The sequence below is a fragment of the Pinus tabuliformis genome, chromosome 5_2, assembly GCF_031772625.1.
Source record: "Pinus tabuliformis cultivar Carrire ecotype Pingquan chromosome 5_2, CPIR1, whole genome shotgun sequence".
Lineage (NCBI taxonomy): Eukaryota > Viridiplantae > Streptophyta > Pinopsida > Pinales > Pinaceae > Pinus > Pinus tabuliformis.
In genome coordinates, this window is record NC_142306.1 from 957,895,376 (window position 1) to 957,917,131 (window position 21,756).

Genomic DNA, 21,756 nt, shown 5'->3' on the forward strand with positions numbered 1-21,756 from the left:
TAAGGCCTTGACTAACAACTCCATCTCTTTATGAGATCATGAGCTACAATGTTGGCGAGACCAGTGATTTATAGACACCTTCTTCATTGACTCTCAAGGTACATACCCACCCGGGTGTTCACTAAGTATGACCTTCTAAGACTATTCTTGTCTTGGGTTCCGAAGCCTCAAAGAATATCGGTCCTCTTGCCTACTTTTGTCTTGGATGCCCTACAAATCCTCAAAGAGTATAAGATGCCAGATGATTACCCAACCCTCCCATTCTTTCTTCCCAAGTGAAGACACGAATGTTGTGTCTATCTTGTATCTACATTTCCATTTATGGCCTTCATCTAGACTTATGGTTGTTAATCTTGATCTAGTGCATGACCCATGAAATGGAAAAAATAATTGTCACTCCTTTGTAATTAGAGGTGATCCAAAACTCCCTCTTAATGAGGGACCTGTCAGAGCTCCCTCTTAACTAGGGAATCTTTAATTCATCAACAACTTCTTCTTCATGGGTCCTTCAGTTGCTTGATATCCTTTCTTTCTTTGATTTCATGAAGTCTTTGTTTGAACTTATTCTAGGTAGGGCACAATCCATCGATCACTTTCCTTCCTGGTTTTTCATGCCATTGCATCCTTCATGGAAAGTGTCTTTATTGCCATACATCAGGTTTTCTTGCTGGCTACTCCATCATCATTTGTCCATGCTTCGGAATACTCTTCTCATGGGTTCTTTGTTGTACTTGTTTACATGCTTCGACCTAGGAGCCCATCATGACTTCATCTTGATATTGCTTTCAACATTGCTTTTTCTTTTGATGGATGGATTCTTCATCACGACATCTTTGTAGAGTAGAATCAGTTATTTGCATCTTTCATATCTCCAAGGCCTTCATAGGTGTTAAAGGTCCTTCCTTCCTTTGTCAGAGTTGTCATTCCTTCTTTCGGGAGATATCTTCAGAGTATCTTGTCGGATAGTGATTCTCGTTGATCATGGTGTTCTTCACATGCTTGATATCTTTCTTCATTCACTTCTTATTAGATAGATAGGTCAACCATATTATGCTTCTTGTGAGAGGATTTCTTTATTGCTTGCTTCCTGGACTAGTCAGCATTTCTTCTTACTTCGTAGTCAACAATCTTATACTCCTTATGTGAGCATATTCTTTTGTTGACCTTCATTGTATTGTAGTACATGCCTTCGAGCATGTTCTTGGTGAAAGAGATTCTTTCATACTTGATCATGTTATAGAAATATCCTCATGACTCAATAATATACAAATGATAACATGACTAAAATTTGATGCATACATACCTCATCTTGATTCTCTTTTGATCATCTTAGCTTCATTTGGTTGTCCTTGGTGTGGCCCTTCTTTCTTCATATTAACTTGCCTGCATATCATCCTTTTCTTGAATCCCATGAATGGGATTCCCGATGAGGCATCTGCTTTGGTTCATGAACCTTGTTTTGAAGATTCCATTATAGGATCTTAAAGACCTTGCCTTGCAAATGTTTCTTTTCTTTTGATGATGGGGGTCTTTCAAGATTCTTAGTCACGATCAATCTTATTTTATCATGGATGAGGTCCTCTACTAGGTATGCTCCTTATATATGAATATCTTGAGATATATCTACCATGCTCCTATATTCTAGAAGATATTTCTACCCATGCATTTTTATTCTCATTATAAATGCTACATCTTCATGAGTATCTATAACTCTATGTACTTCATGCTTCTAGATTCTAGAAGGTGTTGCTAGCCATGCAATTTTATTTTACTCCTACATGCTCCTATCCTACTCAAAACTTTGAAAGAAGACTTGAAGTAAAGAGTTTGACCTATTCATAGTGGAGATCTGGAGGATCTTCCTTCTTTTTCTTCTTCTTTCATCTCTTGAGTCATGTGAGCTTCTTCCATCTTTATTTTTTTGTTGTTTTCCTTATTAAGCTTAGGACAATTCCTTTTGTAGTGTCCATATTCTTGACATCCATAGCATTGGATTTTGGACATGTCTTTGTTGTTTGTTCTTCGTGGACCGAATTTTTCAAATTTTAACTTTCTCTTGGCCATGGTAGAAAATGCTTGCTCCTTTGATCCCACATATTCCTTTGCTTTAAGTTTGGTTTCCTTTGTCTTGCATAGAGACCACATTTCACTAAGAGTGGTTGCTTCCTTCTTGGCATATATGCTTCATGTGAAGTTGCCCCAATCCTCTAGTAGAGCATTGAGTACTACAGTTGTCATCTCTTTGTCAAACATGACTTCCCCAAGCTATTAAAGTTGATCTCTCATTTCAAATATTTTCATGACATAAGGAGCTATTACTTCCTCTGTTATCTTCATCTTGTTTATTCATTCCTTAGAGATATTACTTCTCGGGTTGTGGATACTGAGAATATCTCTACTATCTTAATATTCTTTCGATGTTCCAAATTTGGAGACATCAGGAATGAGAGAGTCTTTGATTGATTCTATTAGAATCATTTGTGCTCTTGTCTCATCCTTATTTTACTTAGCTAAGGCTTGAGTTTGTTCCTTAGTATGGATAATGATATTCCCTTTGATATGTTCTAGAAGTTCATTCTCCTTGAGAAGTAGATCAATCCTATTCTTCCATGCAAGAAAGTTATTGGTACATAAAAATTTGTTACTTTCCTTGCAAAAAGACATTGATGTATATTTAGAAGGGGACATATACTTACTTGGTAGATTTTGAGATGTAGTGGATTTTCTTTCTCCTTGACGACTTGATGGCTTGCCTTCCTACGATCTTGATGTTCTTCAAGTTGCCTTCTCCAAGTGGACTTCTTTGATGACTTGTCACTTTATGTAGGTCCTGCTTCGATCTGCTCTTCTTTGTAGGTACCTTTATGTAAGGCTCTTCTTCTTACTATGTATACTTCCTTGATGAATGATATATTGGAGACCTTCTTGTCCTTGAAGTGATTGAGACTTCTAGGCTTGATGCTTCAACCTTGTATATGTCCTTCCTTGACAAGTGTTCTTGAGTTTCCCTTTCCTTGATGTGTCACCTTACCTCTGATACCATGTTAAAGAATCTAAGCAAAACTAAATGTAGTGTGATTCTGCTTTACTTGATAACAATTTGTGGAGTCTTTTTACTTTTTCTTGTTAGCTTAATCTTCTTCTTATTATTTTTAATGCATCTGTGTGTACTTCATCAAAATGCTACCAAAACATAAGAACAAGAACACAAGATGTTTGCTCTCTTCTAGGGAAAAAACCTCTCTTCTCTTGAGAGGAAAACCCTTTGGTAAGTTTTCACTTATTGAAGCTTCTTTCTTGATCAATGACAAACCCTAGACCCTTGACTATAATATACTCCAAGCACAAGTCAAGTCCTTCCTTTTCTCTGTACTATGTTCCCTGGCACTTTGTCTACTTCCTTCCAATGCTTTGTTCCTCGACACTTTGTCCTTCTTCCGACACTCCATTCTTCCTTCTATTGTAAGTATATCTTCTAGGAGAGATACTTTTACTTAGTGATATCCTTCACCTAAGGATACTCATTCCTTCTCTAGATCATCTGAGTTCTTTCTTGATGTATGGTGGTAGGCTGAGTGTGACAACACTACAACCCTAATATTCTCACGTGTGATAGTTCTTGTTGTAGTTATAGGGCTTCCTCTAACTTCGCTTGAGGTCCTTCTCTCTTCTCTTGTATAGGAGGCCTAGTAAGTCTAGTTTGAAGCCCAAACAATGATGGATGAGCAACCTTAATGTTTTTGTTGTAGTGACCGCATTCAAACCTTTTATTTCTCGCACGTGTGGCTGCAACTTACCCTAAAAAAATCCTTAATACTTCGGTTATCTTTCCTCCTTCACTTCTCTAGAGGCTCCCTTAAACTTGACTTTTCCACCCTTTACTTGGCTGCACTTTCTCGCTTATTTCAGAGATGATCTTTGCTATCTTTGGAGGAGTGGAAAACCTCTATATATAGAGGATTGTCCCTCCTTTAGGCCGACTTGAATTTAGTTGCTACAATAGGTGCTTTTAATGGTGCCATTTCTTCTTTTAATGGTGTCTTTTCTTGGAGGAGACTTGACTTTGCTTGGAGGTGTCTTCTTTTGCTCTTAATCATAAATATACATAATGTAACATGCCCTTAAGGTCTTCAACATAATTCTTTTGACTCTTTGACTTTCTTATAGCACTTTGACATGTGCTAGACCTACTTCAAGGAGAAAGAAACTCATTGACATATATTATAAAAATAATATTTCTTTTCTTGAATAAATACAATTATCAAAAATACATTTATGAAGATCGAACCTAGGTACATTTCCTTCAACAATGTTCACAATGATAAAGGCATGTCTACTTTAAACAATTTACTTATAAACACTAAAAAATAAATATTTATTTTTCATAATCTAAATAAGAAAGAAAAATGCATCACCAAGTATATTAGAAAATCAAACAAATGCCTCTTAATCACCATCAAATTATTTATCATTTAATTCCTAGCCATAAAATATTTATTAATTCATCATTTATTTATAATTACCATTGAAAAGAAAAGTCAAAATTGTTCCATTATCCATGAAGAAAAAATTAAACCTCTTATGTATCCATGTAAGCCCATTTGTTTCTCTTATGGTCCATAAAAATATGTAATCAACATTTTACACATGCATAAGACCTTTTAGTTTACATAATGTTGGAAGCATTGTAATTTAAATATAGTAACATGACTTTACCTCTCATGTCAAAAAAATAATCTTACATATTAATACACATTTTTTTCATTGTTACAGTCCTCATAGAGTTGTCACTACATGATTTATATTGTTTTTGAATTAAACAAGAAGAGAAAACATGTGAATTGATTAATAAACCAATAAGTATCTAAATCGAGAATAAATCTTCAATGTTGTTTCTAAATTCACTATTTTCTCATTTTGGTTATATTCTTCTCATTTTCCTGTTTGAGAAAGATTGTGACTTTGAATCCTTAATATCATAGATATTGTACACAATTGTAAATACTTAGCTTTAAGTTTAAAAATGTTTCCACTACAAAAAAATGTGTAAAAACGTTTGCGAATCTAACCAATTATATAAAATTCCAACAAGACGAATAAAAAAACAATATAATTAGCGAAACAAAGAAAACAAAAACATACAACAATAGTATAAATGATAAAATAACACAAGTACATATCACTCCCTATTGTCATCACCTTGATTATCTTCCTCACTTGGAATGATAACACTATTGTTCTCAAAAACATTTTTTGATCTAGGGTTGTGTCTTAATACGAACCACCAATGCCTATCCAACACATCTAGGTAAAAAACACCTAGTTGTAGTGTTTTGGGAAAACATAAGTCTCCCTAGCTTCATGCCACATCTTTCTAGAGTAGATAGATATTAGCCCATTATCGTGATCTTCCTTTACATTATTCTAATCAAAGGTGTCCCACCACTTGCATCTAAAAATGACACATTAAAATGAAGAGAAGCCCACTTTAATGATCTCTTGTATATTTCCAACGTAACCTAACGTCCCCTGCATTAGGTTTTAATCGTGGTGGCTAACACGACTAGATTGGTAAAAATCGACTTCCACTCCACAGTCTTGTGTCATGTATCCATCGTTGACATCCTAAGTGTGAAAATGATGTCCATATGCCCACACATATGCGAACAAATGTACCTATAAAAAAGTGAAAAAATCATAGTGTCATGTGTTTAATAACCTGAACATAATTAAAAATATAAAATATATATAGATGTTACAATTCAAAGGTGAAGTATGAAGTTAAAAATGTACAATTATTATTATTATTATTTTTTTAAATTATCTAGTTACTGCACCCAATCCCTATGCTTATCGCATCCTCTTTAGCATGCGGGTAATGACTAGAGGTACTGTATTTCTCTCTAACTTGATCAATAACCCAACTGTTAGGGCATGCCATTGCCATATTTTATTTTAAAGGATCAGGGTAAGACACACTTCTACCATTTAACCATTTGAATTATTTCCTGACACTGTCCCATTTCTTTCTCTTTTGCTTGTACAATTCGACCCACGATTTTGTCACTTCCATATTGTAATGAATGAATTTGTTGATGGTTTCAATTTATGAATTCATTGCTGAAATCAAACCAACATATATAGTACTTATGAGATCAAAATATGCATTAATATTAATTTTGGTGTGAATACTTACTGTGTATAAATTTGACAAATGTTAATCCACTTACTCTTTATCATGCGTCTTTTTCCATATTTTTCGAGAAGATCTCCTTCTCTTTTGTCTTCATTCCTTTCATCGTCCTAAATTGCTGCACCTAGTGTGTTGTCGATTTGCTTGATGTACTCACTAGCATAATCAAAAGACTCATACAATATATGACCCTATGTCATAAACCCTTCAAGTTTTGCTCTTTGTCAAACAAAACCTTTCAATTTCTTCATGTACCTCTCTATGAAAAACATCCAATGACAAGAAACCACCCCAACTAATTCAACCTCATCTACTAGGTGAATTTGAAAATGAACTTGCAAGTCCATGAAACTCGTTAGTAGTTCCTTCTCAAACATACAAACAATATCAGTTATCTCTTGACGCTACCTAGAATGCTACCCATATGAATCTCCTTTGATGTGATCCAACATGCAAATGCAAATAATTTAGATATGGCACATCATAGGTTTTGGGGGAAGTCATGGTTAACACACCCATGTACGAGCAGAGGATAATGACACTACACAATAAATATTAATTATACAAAAATTAATTATAAAATATCCCATTGCATTAAAATAAAAATAAAAATAATAAAATCATGCTTTTGACATACGTACTCTTAGAAGGTTCAAATGGTCATGTGATTTCAACCCCGAAAAACGGTCTTCCACAGTGAAGCAATGTCATAGTGAATACCCATACGAAGAAGGCACCCTCAAGTTCATTATAATTTCATTTTCCAAAGAAATATCATATTTCTTTAAAATCCATGGGACATCATAGCCTCTCCTCTAGTTTCTTATCTTGGCCAATGTTTCTTTTTAGTTTTTGAAGAAAATATATCTCTCCTAACAGCCAATGTGTCATTTTTTTCGATGATATGTGCCTCCATAAAGAAGATGAAACATTTTTAAATATATGCACGAGATCTAGTAAGTGGTCAATATTAAGATGCACCCAATATGGGAGTTCATAAAAGACAAATTTCCTTTTTATCCCAATGGGAAATTTCTCAACATAGGTGTCAAAGAATTTTGGATCGTCAAACATAGGCTCGCCATTTGAACCAGTCATTTCTGCAAATTCCTTCTCCTTATTTCTCTCATATGCTCTAAGCCATTCACTTGGTGTCATTATTGTAGGTCTTTGTGTTCTCTATGGTTTACCATTTAAAGAAGATGTTGCTATTCTATAAGGGTGTTCTTCTAGGAGGAATACCCTGGAGCAGTCATACACTAGCTTTTGTAGGGGGTTGAACCACCTATCCTTCAGAGAAGGTCTACAACATTTGCATCCATGATACCCTTTTGTTACAAGACCTGAAAAATTATTATATACATGCTGACACATTAGCGACCATGATGATCAGAAGAATTGCAACGAATTAAATTAATATGCGAAATAATATTGTTACGTATATAAACACATCAATAAAAATGTAATTTACTAGAGCAAACTCCTAAGCCTGGATAATCATGTATGTTTTAAGCACATATGCCATACAACGTAAAACTTCTCTCTGTTGTGATGGGTCTTAATACATCATACACATTTATCCCCTCCCATAATTCCTTCAATTCATCTACCAATGGGTTTAAGTGGACATCCATATTCTTCACTTGTCTTCTACCAGGGACTATGAGAGTCAACATAAGATGTTCAATCTTCATAGACAACCATGGGGGGATATTGTTATTAATCAATACTAAAGGACAAACATAATAGTTGGTGTTTTGGAGGGAATATGGGTTGACACCATCCATGGATATGTTGAGTCATAGACTCTGTACTTGATCATCCTTGAATTTTTGAGGCCATGTATACTCTATATGCTTCATGACTATTGAATCTATTCGGATTCACATAACTCCTAACTCACTTCTGTGTGAGGCATGCCATCCCTGCAATATAGCTAATTCTTTGCAATGAAAGAGCCTTTGAATCGTTGGGATTATATGCGTGTGCCTCAATATCTTATAAGGAGGACCATGTTATTTACCCATTTTTTTTAATTACAGTACCTGCCATGCCCACATTTCAGACATATCTCTATGTCTGCATATTCTTCTCTATATAGAATATAATCATTCAGACATACATGATATGATATGTACTCAACACCCAACATTTTCAACAACTACTTTGCCTCTTCACAACTACCCAACAAGACATTATCACTCAGAAGAACCTTATCTTTGAATAACCTATAGTTGGTGGGGAATATAATTGTACAATGTCAATATTTAACATTCGTAAAATCAACCATTTTTAATGTTGATTGTGTGACAAGATTTCTCAAAATATAAGGGACTTGATTGATCATGTAGGTAAATTACCTCAATATTGCCAAGAAACATGCATTCGACATGCCAAACTTTGCTTTCAAGTTGTACAACAACATCATTGTCCCCAGCTAAGTAGAATTTGACTTGCTGCGAGGTCCAAAAAAGAGGGGTGGTGGAAGCAGATTTTAGGCTTTCGAATAAGGTATCAGTGATATAAGCATCATCCTCTAGCTCATAGTTCTGGAATGCATCTAACAACATTGCCTCCATGGCAGTCGTATCTCGCAAGTAATCATCCATACCAACCTCTATTTGATTGCCTCTATTTCCAACTTGTAATGAAGAACTACTATTGTTGTAGTCATTCCTAATTGGTGAATCTGAATGTAGTGGGAATTAAATAAGTGGTTGATTCAACCATTCTTTGTATGCTACCTCTCTAAGTCTTGCTCCTAATGCAGCCTTCTCTCAAGTTGACGTTGTAGTAGGGTGCACTGGAAGATGGTAGGTGGGTTTCTCATCATCAATCCTGATTTCAAAAAATATTGAATGTCATTAGTACAATATCAAAGATATTAGTAAGAACGTCAATCCAATTGATTTTTTGAAATTACATTATACTAAACACTTATTACCATCATTGATATAGGATTGTGGCTGGAAGATGCCATGTTCCAATTGGCAGGGTGAAGAGGCTGTCCATTTTCATCTACCAACTGTTTTCGGTATGTTGCTCCTGATAAGAGCTTCCAAAGTTTTTGAAACGAAGGAATATTTTCTGCATTTGAACTTGATTTTGAATCAGGATCCTGCAAATTTGGATACATTTTTATTCAAATTGACATGGATTAAAAAAAACAATTAGATAATCGAAATATAAATAAAATTTGAACTTAGTAGAGATGGAAAGGGAGAATTCTGCAAAAGACTTTGATCAGAAATATGGAATGAGCTGGAATTTGAAGAATTGGCTATTTGATATTATTGAGATTTTGTCCTAGAATTTGAGAAAAACGAGAAATAAAATTTTGTGTGCATATCTAAAATCAATTTTGAAAACCATAAAACCATAATCCGAATTTCAGTATAGTTTTCAAACCAATTTTAAAAAATAAGACGACTTTAAACAAAAAATGTATACTATCAACTAATGTAATTCATGTGGATGTGTCTGAAAGGATAATTTGAGATTACTATGCTATTTTATGTGAAAATAAAATTTCATATAGATTTTAAACCCTATCGGTTTGCTTACCAGAACAAATCACACCGATGTGTTTAAATCATAACAACATAGGGGTGTTCAAATAATACGTGCATCGGTTTCTGACATTTCGAAAAATATAAAATATGTTATCATATCGGCGCTCTTGTACAAAACTGCACTAATGCGGTTAAATAAAAACAACACAAGCACACTCCTATTTCTAGGATTTAGAAAATAAAAACAAATTCTACCATCTTAGTGCTCTTATAACAATTACAACATTGTTGCATTTAAATACAAACTGCATCATTGCGTTAAAATAATAATCGCATTGTTTCAGGAAAAAAAAAAGGTATCATGTTGGTGTGTTGCAAAAAAATTTGGCGCCCCTACAATGTTGGTGCATTTTTCTTGTAAATGAATCGGTGCTCTTTACTATCAAATGCATTGATGTTCGGATAAAGTGAAAAAATGTGTGGATTTTTTTAATTGAAAAACGAGCGACAATTGATTTTTCGAAATCCAATTTCATAAAGTCTTTTAAATAGTAAAATGTAATTCACTATTTCATTATTTTCCCCAAAATTTCAATGGAGTGATTTGCAAGAGAGACCTACCAAGAGCACTATGAAACAACAAAATACTTTGGAGCAGTAGAACTATTCAGAAGTTTAGAAATTGAAAGGTATGGTTATTCACTCAATCCTGCATAATAAAAGTTTGAAACTTTATTGTTGATTTTATTAATATATATATTTTTTACAATTGCTATTAGGGTTTAATTAAAAGATAGATCATTTGCGAGAGAGACATATCGGGAGCACTATAAATCAACAAATATTTTGGAATTGCTGAAAGATTAGAATTTGAAAGGTATGGTGATTCACTCAAAACCCCGCATAGCGAAAATTTTAAATTTTACTATTAAATTTTTTTACAATTTTTGTTAGATTTATTCACAATTAAAAAAGAAGAAGAAACAAACAAAAACAAAAACAAAAACCATTTATAATAAAAATCACTATTGATTTTAATAATTTGTTTTATAATCTTTGTTCATATTTAAATTTAATTAAAATTCAGAAAATAAAATTATATATATATATATATATATATATATATATATATATATATATATATATATATATATATATATATATATATACTTACATTCAAACACTTGCTTTTTCTTGTTTATGTGACAATTAAATTTCACTTTAGGGTTTAACTCCCTCTACCACTTCACAATTAGAGGTTTTCATTTTAGGCATTTTAGATTTAATGGGTTTGGGTACTTATTATATATAGGATATTTGACATGTAAAATAGGGGGATCAATTATTGAGTTAGATCCAAACCTTGTCGGCCATGTTTATTTTTTTAAGAAAAACGGATAAATGTTTCATGGTGCACTAATGTAATATAATGCACCAATGCACTATGTGTAATACAAGACATCTGTATATTATAACGCTATCGGTTTTGTCTAGTTTGTTCATCGGTGCTCCTAATGTAATATAACGCATCGACTCATCTATGCCAAATAGTACTGTTAAGTCATTCCAATGCATTTATTGTTACAAATCACACCGTCATAATTTAAAATTATTTAAAAAAATAATAAATTTCACTGATGATGCCACAGTGCGTTTAATGGAATAAACACACCTGTGCGTTTATTCAAATAAACACATAAGTTACCATAACTCTTTTGGCTGAAAATTATTTGATTTATGTATAAAATATATTTAATCGATTCTGTATTGAATGGTACATGTTGTATATTGATAAAAAAATGTATGAGAATGTGTCAAGTAACAAAAATACTAATCGACACAACAATAGTATGTTGAAAAACTAGAGAAGGAAAGTTCTTTGTAAATTCTTTACAAAATTAATATGTTTGAACTATATGTAAGTTTAACTAATATGTATTGGTTAGTGTGTGTCATATAGAGCCACAAAATGAAGAAGGGCGATAAGATTATTTATAATCTAAGTGCATAAGACTGTAAAGGTTTGATAGAAAAATTGCAGAAGGATGAATCAGGTGAACGAAAAAATACTATTCAATATGAGTTTTGTTTTGTTTTGTTTTTTTTTTTTTAATTTTTCATTAATAATATACTTAAGAATATGAAGGATCAAGTGGAACGAACATATAGACATATTTTCCACTTACAATACAAAAATCAATCTAATGATTCAAGAACCAAATTATATCTAAACTACAAGAAGTGTTTCCAGAGCAATGGTCAATGAGACATGTTAGACTTGCAATAACAAAAACATACAACAACAAAAAAGAATCATTCAAAAGGTAATATTCCTAATTAAAATGATTTTCTAGAATTATATGTAGATATTACTACATACTATTCATTTATTAATATCAATTTTGTTATATTTAGTTTTCATATATCAATATAAAAATAGTTTATTACTTTTTTCAGGAAGATTATGAAAATCCCAAATGATCAACGAGCTGATATGCGAAACATGCCAGTAGGAATGTCCAAAAAAACGTACAAGGAGATGCTCAAAGAAATGGACATAATTACATCATAGGAGGATCCATCTCAACAACAATGTGTTTCAAATGCATGTAATCATGATTGACTTTGTACATATAAAAAAATAATTTAGCATTAAATATTAATTTTCAAGTATTTTCTTGTAAAAAAAACAAAATGGAACTCATTCAGCACATAAAAGAGGATGACAAGGAAGAAAGTGGTTGATATCAAAGTTTGCGAGTAATTGTTAATATTTTCTTATAACAACTCAATGTTTCATTTTTGTATATTTTAAGTTGTTTTACAACAACCATCCTTGAATGTCTTCAAATAGGTGCTAACATACAAAGAAGAGCCATTGAAATAATTGATTAACATTGGGTTAAATATGGGTTGTGAGTATCTGTTGCCATATCAAAAACTAATTGTGGAATTTGTAAATATCCATATTGTTTTACTTCTCAGAGTTTATAATTAATAGAACAAAAAAATCTTATATATTAAATCTATAATTTATAATGGGGTTTAAAAAATGTAGGAAACAAAGTAAATAACTACGCTAGCAGAAGACTTGTTCCAACAAGCCCTGAGACTTGGTTTTGAAACCATGTGTACAGTGTATGAGTCACTTCTTGTTATGGTATTTTTCTATTCAATTTACATTGATGTATATTATTAATTTCAATTTTCAATATTCTCACTAATGTAGATACACTCATTACACTTTATTTTTATGTTTGCAGATGGAACAAGATCAAGAAGACAAAAAAAATTGATGCAATCAACAAAAGATTCATCTAAATAACCCAAGTCATGGAAGTAAATCAAGCACTAATAACAGTTCCAACGAATAATGATGATCTATTTGGATATCAATTCAACCTGTTGTAGTTTTTGAAATAATTGTCTGTGAAAATCAGAAATTTTGTTTAATGTAATGGACATAGTGTCCCAATTGAAAGATACGGGGTTACTAATAAAAATCCCATTTTGTATGACAAAGAGCCCCTTATTGATATATAATAAAATACATTTTAATTTATTCTATTGTGTTATCCAACGTTGTTGTGAAATGTTACACCACTGATTAAATATATGGTTGATTAAATATTATAATGAAGAGATGTGAAATATGATAATATAACAAATTAATCTAAATATCATATACGAATGCACTGATCAAATTTTTATTCATATGAATATTGTTATAAGAGATATGTCAATTTTTCGATGAATATTTTTTTTTAAAAATTACAATAATTGCACTTGCACAGGAAGATGTTTCCAAAAAAGAGAAAATCTCACACAAAAAATTTGTTGTGTCCATAACTTAAAAATGCATTGGTGTGTTATGTTTTATAAAAGCACTGTGAGAACATTTTTTTTTGCATGAGAAATTCCTTTTCGACAAGTGATAGCACCAGGGCCTTTAGTCCTTCAAGCACTGATATTGTTTACAATTAACACCCCGATGCATTGTAATTCTTAACGAATTAGTGCTTTCATAGAACTAACACCCCGGTCCTGCAAAATATTATTTCCAACCCCGATGCATTATTAAAATTAAGAGTATCGGTCCTTTTATATCCTTAGCGCACTGGTGCGTTTATACAAACAATAAGCATCGACCTTGCGAGTTTAAATAAAAGCACCAGGACTGCAATATTTTTTTGTGTGTCGTGGTGTCATTCCTTAAAAGAATTCTCGGGGCAATTTTTGATATATAGCACTGGGGTTGTATACATTTCAGGCAACGATGTTCTTTGCATTCAACACTTCGGTGCTTTTAGTTTTGTACGCAACCTTGATGCTTTTATTTATGTAGCGCACAAGTGCCACTGTTTCCTTGAAGCGCACCGCAAAAAAAAACATCCATTAAAACCTTCGGCTGCCTAGATTTTTTTAGTTGTGATAAATTTCCCTTATAATCTCCGCTAAAACATCTGCTATCTCAAACAAATGTTTTAGCAAACGTTTTTTTTGATAATTTTTGTCAATTTTATAACACTAAAAACCTCTGTTAGAAGGTATTTTCCTTGTAGTGTTGAAGAATAAGTTAACCTTCTAAGACATCAAGTGTAGGTACTTGAAGAAGAAGTTTTCCTTCTAAGACATCAAGTGCAGGAAGATGAAAAGAAAGAGAAAAACTTGACAAGTCAATTAGAAGAATCTGTGGTAGAAGTTGGTCAAAAGAAAAAGGAACTTGAAGCATCATTAGCAGAAATAAATAGGCTCAAAAAGGAAAGTGAAAGATAAAAGGAACACATGCAATATTTTAACAAAACAACAGAAAAGGTCACCCATTTAAAACTGCAAGTAGAGGAGGCAAAAGAAAGAAGAAAGGTATTGAAAAGCTGGTTTCTGGAAGGTGTTGCTCAAAAGCGAAGAGAACTTGACACTGTCCTAACCGAAATAAACAAGCTCAAGGAAAAATTGTTGGATAATGACATTGCTCGATTGAAGATGAAGGTGAAAGAAGCAGATGTAACTCCATGCAATGAAGGCACAAGCTCCAAGCCCTCGCAGAGTAAAGTAGAAAAGACGCAAGGAAGAAAAATCCTTCAAAATCCATATCAAATTAAAGGACAGAAGAAGGCTGAAAATGTTGTTGCTCCAAGAAGCAATGCTCAACAATGGGTTGTACCTCCTCCAAGAAAGAATGTTTACAGAGGACCGTCAAGACAAGACATCTTATTTAGTTACCTTAGTATGTTTAATGGTTATTGTTTCTCATGTTCTGACTTCGGGCACATGGCTAGGGATTTCAGAATGTATGAAAAATATGATTACCAAGGTCATCATCAAAACCCTAGAAGTAAGTTTGCAAAATCACACGACATATTTCAAAATAGCTTTTCCAACAAAAGGTATATGTATTTTTCTCCATCATTTAGGTTCTACATTGAATGTTACAAATGCCATAACTATGGACATATAGATTATGAGTGCAAATACAAGATGAAGGAGAACTCTAACATTAGATACAAGAAGGATTGAAAAAGAAAGCAAAAGCAAAAAAGATCAAGTGAATGGAAAAGTATTCATAGTCATGCTTTCAAGTTTTGTAAATTCAAAATGCCATAATGAATTTGCAATGGAAGATGTCAAGTATGATTCTGTTGTAGAGCTGGCTCACACATTATTTTGTACAAGGAAGTTTGATGATTCCCTGTCCTGTGAATTTTGAAGAGGGGGGAGTTTGTGTAGTAGTGGTTTCACTTTTGAAGATGTATCCTTTGATAGTTTGAAAAATGGTAGATGTGAATAAGTACTTAGATCAATGATCATCATTATGAGAATATTAGTCAGCTTTTTGGAGCAAAAGATTTTTAAGGAAAAGTCATGGAAAGAATTGCAAAAGGATTTAGGTAGAATAATTGTGGTAACTTGTGTAAAGCATAACAGGTCAGGGGGACATGCATTTTGTAGGAAAATATTTCATTAGGTGAAGTAACCTTTTTACGTTTATGTCAAAGGGGGGGAGAAATCAAGGAAAGAATATCAGAGGCATGAAGTCAAGGGGATAAGTAATCGTAGGGGGAGTATGTGTTGCCATCAATGGCAAAGGGCGAGATTTTTGAATGGTGTTTTCATTGATGCCAACATCGGTCTTGAACACTCTTAATATACGTCATGGATTACATTAGTTGGAAACTCAAATAGACAAGAAGCCCTAGAAGGAAGGAATGAAACTCTAGAATCCCTGCACCTGTTGAATATTTTAAGGATGAAAATCAATGAACTTTTTCTGGAAACCTTCATCAATTTATTCTCCTCGTCATGCCGATTCCAACGATATATGGCTCATCATGAGACTCCTCACGGTTTGAGAGATATGCCAAATCAAAGCCGGTGTCCCACTCTTGTGGTCAAAATCCCGAAAAGGAGATGACGTGGCATCTTATCATTGACTAAAGTATTTCCTCAAATCATGAAGTCAAGAGGGTATTTCATTGAAGAATTAAATCAATATTATGATGGCAAAAATGACCCTGTGGAGGGGATCAAAATTTAAATTCAAATCTAAGTGCAAGTTAGCCTAAATTGAAGAAGGGGTTTTGGGCTAAAAAAAAATGAATTTTTCCCTTCTTGATCAAGTTGGACCCATGAATGATCTCCCCTTCATATCTTTAAATAAGTGGATCGATCCCTACTCCAAATGGCAAGGATTAAGACACATAGCTTTTGAAATCATTCTCTCTGGTGTAGTCAAGAACATTTGAGTAGAGGCTGAATCTTGAAGGTTTGTAGGGTCTAATTGCTATATCTTTTGGGTATGTGATTCTTTGGGCCATGAATCTATTTTTGCAAGTATTTCTGATGAAGTTTGGGTGCCAATCAAGAGCAATTTTATGGGCATCTTCTACCTCCCCTAAGGCATATCTATGAAATGTTTTGAGAAGACATCAAATGTTACTCACTGGAAGCACATGTTATCTGTGGCATTCGCTGAACCATATGAGTTTCATCTGTGGTACAATCTTTTTGTTTTTGTTGAGTTTAGGGTTACGTTGAATATGGGGTAAAAAGGGATGCATTTACATGTTGTTTTGGGGTTTCAATATCACCCTTCTAGACTTTGCATACCCTGTGCAAAATTCCAAGTTACTTTATGCAAAATATTCTCTTAAAGCAACATGTTCATCCCTCCAAAGGGCACTGGTTTGTACTTTGTTTTGTGTGCCCTAGCCAGAGACTTGAATGAACAATTTGTTTTGGTGATTTTTTGCCATTTTTTGAAGACCTTTTCATGGTTGATTCAGAGGGTTCATCTAAGATCTTTGTTGACATATTGGACCTCCTTTTGAGACATACCTGAGGCACTTCGACCTCTGTCACTTTTCTCTGTTATACACACCTCAACAAAATAAAAGGATCATCATTTGTGTTCTAACTAGTCAACATTAAGGTTGGTCTGTGAGGTTCTTCGTGTTGAAAATTTAGCTAGTAATGATCTTCATAATTATTGTCTAGTTCATGACATGATGCAATTCATTTGTATTTGTAAAAATAAGAAAAGAAAATTACTGTAAAGATCAAAGAAAATTATGTTTGTAAAGCATGGGTTTCATGCTCATTCTATTATGTTTATAGGTCAAGGCACCCATTGTGTGCTTCTAGGGTTGAATCACAAGAAATTGTCATTTTCACAATGTCCTAGACCCTTACTAGGCATATTGTATCAAAGAAGAAAAAATATCTTCATGTAATTTGGTCATGTATACCTACTCCACCAAGTCAGCCTCAAGAATTATCAAGTCGACCTCATTAGGAAGCTTCAACACTATATATAACAATGCATTAGACCTATTGTGATATATTTAAGGAAGAAGTTTGATCTGCAATCCAAGGAAGTGTGAAGGCAATAAAAGGGGACGATAAACCATACCAAAGGAAACAAGATCATTTTATCTTATTTCTAATCCACACGTGTGAAGATTCTGAAGTCGCAGAAGGGCCGAAAATTGTAGGTCTATAGTAGAGGTTGAAATTTTGATGCAAGAGGCTGAAATTTGTGATTGATGCATGATTGAAGAGGGTTTGTTGAATAGAAGCATATTTTTGTCACCTTGGAAGGACTTTCTTGGGAGGATGACTTGGTGGATTGGAGGAGGTCTTTGTCTTGGTCAAAGGGTCTTGGTTGTCTCTTTTGGTTTGGTTCTTGAAGTAGAGAAGATTTTTTGTGGGTTTTCCCCTAGGAGAGGGGCTTTTCCCTGGTTGAGAGCCTACATTCTGCGTCCTTGTTGTTTGCTCTTCATGCATTTATGTTTTTGTAGTTAGTTGATGATAAGAAGATAAAAAAATACATAAAAGAAGATAATAAGAATACAAAGAAATCACAAGTAATTATCAAGATAAGAAAATCTTTCTGCCTTTTTGGTTTTCTAACATGGTTTAAAAGTTAAGGTGAAGAAAGGGAAAATGGTAGCTTGAAGGTCACTTAGTAAGGGTTCAAGAAAGGATTTAAGGAGAAAGAAGAAGAAGTTTTGGAAAGGAAAGAAGTCTTGAAAGTTTTGAAAGAAGCCTTGAGACCTCCCTTGAAAAATGTATTGTTAAAGTAAGCAATATTTTGGAAGTTCAATAGAAGACCTCATCAAAAGTGACATTATCAAATATATATATGGAATCATCAATGAAATCCAAAAATAAACTTCAAGGATCTTCTAACTTTAGAACCTAGAAAATAAGGATGTACCTCATCGTTGCAAGAAATAAAGTATTGGACTTAGTACAAGGAAAAGTCAAAGAACCAACTGATGATGCTATAAAGGAGAAGTACATGGAAAATGACATTATAGCTATGAGCCTAATTATGGATGGAGTTAAAATACAACTTGTTCCCTTACATAGCCACACCAGATACTTCAAATAAAATGTACAATGCCCTCTCCAAGTTATTTACAATCAAGAATATTGGACAAGTGACAAGTCTAAAGAATGGAATTCAAATTGTCAAAATGACCAAAGATGATACAATGTCTTCCTACTTTGTAAGGATTACCCATATAAGAGATGAATTACAATCAGTTGATGAAATAACCCCTGATAAGGAAATTGTGGCTATTTCCATTCTAGGACTAGCAAAGTCTTGGAATTCCTTTGCAACTGGAATTAGTAGTTGGAAAATTTTTCCCTTCTTTAAAGAAACATGGTCTACCTGTACTCAAGAAGATGCTTGTCTTGATTTGATATGAGGAAATCAAGAAGATGAATAAAATACCACCTCAAATGCCTACTTCTCTCATTTCAATAAGAAAGGAGGAAATAAGAAGTTTAAAGGGTCAAAGAAAAATCATGGGAAGATTCATCTTTCTAAAATAGAATGTTATCATTGTCACAAACTGGGACACTATAAGAATCGATGTCCTGATAATCCTAAGAAAAAGAAGAGAGAAAGATATCAATCTACAATTTCCACTGATGATAATCCTCCAAATAAGACCAAAACTAAGGATTATGAAGTCAAAGAATTATTCTATTAAGTGTTTAGGGATATTATCCCTTGCATATCCTTTATTTATAGTATACATCATTGTTTTTAGTTTTTGTAGATTTTTCTCTTATAATTTGCTCTAGGATTAATCTTGTGATTCCTATGGTTTGTAATTATAATATGCTTTGATATAAAATTCTTGAGTTGATTTGATAAGTTGAAGAAATCCCTCACAATTTCTGGTTTGATGCAAAATCAAGAGGGACTTTCTATTTTTCTCAAAAGATAAGTATTCCTTATTTCTTCTGTTGCCTTGTTGATTCCCTTTATCTATATATCTATATATAGCTTTATTTTTGTTACTTGTTCATAATCCTTTCCTTGTGTTTTTCTTCAAAATAAAGTTTACATGAATATTCTAAAGAAAGGATTGTGACTAGATTCAGAGGGAGCCTCCAAAAGGAAGACTTGAGCTATGTGAGAAGATTAATGCAAAGAAATCCCTTCAAGGTTTGTAAAGAGAGAAAATGAAGGGATGTTTAAGATTATAAGTTTTGTAGCAAGTCTTCATCATGAAAAAAGGTGCGGTCATTTTCGTCTATATTAATGTCTCTCTCATAGAATCATAAATATTCTTATATTGTTAGGGTGTTTGATCTCTAGATTAAATCAACCCTTGTAATAACTATCTTTTTTTATTTGTTCACTTTGGTAAAACCCTAGGAGTTTGGTGATAATATTTAGGGTTGATGAAAAAACATTGTAGAAGTTGATATAAAATTCTAGGGCGGAAACAGTTCTCATCAACAACTAAAAAAAATAAGAAAATGAGGAGAATGGAGCAAAACAGAGCTAGGCCATCCAGGTCTGATAATGGAGGATTTGAGGCAGCCACCATGGTCTGCGTGTGGTGCATCAAGGAAGCTGAGGCAATAGGTAGATGGAAGGTCTTGGTTTGTAGCTTCAGGCATTCTACTGATCCTTTTTGGCGGGATCATACCTTTTGTTGGATCGTAGGCTCCCTGGAGTTTGTGAATACATGAGAGAAATGGCCAAAGGAGGTCTCTGCATCCGGGGAAGTGAGACCGTCATCCCCTAGCCAATTTGGAGTTTTGTTGCGAATGGGGCTCTCCACTGTCTACTCATCCCGAAAGGTGTGGCTGATTTGGGGCATGGGGATGGAAATATGAGGGGAATAGTCGGGATATAGTACTGAGGGCTGTGCGCCTGTCCTCTATAGGTTTCGGGCATGGGTTTCTTCCAGCAGCCTAAACCACATAGTTAGCTGCTCATTGGCCCTCGGAAAAACGGAGTTCCCTTTTCAATGGTTGGGTCATGGGTTTCTCACCACGGAGGAGGGGACGAAAAAGAGGGATCACCATCCACGGTGCCTTGGTGCATCGAGGGTGGGGTTTTAATAGATCTCGGTGCATCCTCTTGATGGTAGAACATTTATCCCTTACACCTTTCCCCCCTATAGCATGTCGTTATTTTCTCTGTGGCCCGTCTCTGCCCCAGTGGGTTCGGGATCTAGACCTGGGTTCATCTGCGGAGGCCCCGTTTCCTACCATGGTCCAACGATGCTCAACGCTGTCCTCTAGGATTTTTGGGCTCCCCTCAGCGATGTGGCCCAGCAATCACGAAGGGGTCTTTGGCACCTAGAACAATGTAAGTCCACATCATTTCCAAATTTGTCTTAAAACCCCTGTTGGGTCATTAGTGATAATCTGGGTAAAAATCACAAATGAGTTAAACATTGAGGAACGGTTTGGGTGCCCGACCCAAATGAAAATTTTGATATATGAGGGAAGAGAATTGCAAGACAACGTGTCCTTAAAGGAGTACCACATCCTTGCAGTTTCTACCATTATTCTCAATCTAAGACTACATGGTCGGGCTACAGTGTCCAACAAATCAAAATTCCAGGGCGGTGGATATGGGAGCAGCAAATCAAAAAATACAAAGGCCAAACAGAAACAAAAGCAGGGGGCAAAATCTTTCAAGAACATTCTACAGGGGAAAAGAGAAGAATCAGAACAACCAAAATCGAGAGGTTCTTCCTCCAGTCCATACATAGTGGAGCAGCTGAATACCATTCCTGAACTTGAAATTGATAACACAGAAACATATGTAAACTATTTTTATTTTGAATCAAAAGCCATCATTTACCGTTTCAACGGTTTTTGGACAAAACCGATAGAGCTTTTTCACTGGATCTTGATCAATTGATCTATGTATTGTGAAATTCATCTATGCTCAAAAGGGTTCTTCATAGTAAAATTCCCTTCTTCGGAGGCTAGGGACAACATTCTACAGGATGGTCCATGGTTTTGGGGATCAATGGGCCTGTTCAACACTCCTTGGTTCCCCGATTTTGATGCAAACGCCATGATAGTCTCCAAAATGCCTACATGTGTCTGCCTGCACAACCTTCCTCTTAATTTCTAGGAGGAACATGTTCTTACTGGCATTGGGAACATTATTGGATCATATATTAAGACAAATACTCAAAGGTTGGAGGAGAGGTGTTACACAACAATTTGTCACCGTTTGTCACCGTCCCTGTTACCCCTCACCTGCACACTCGAGGACTCATT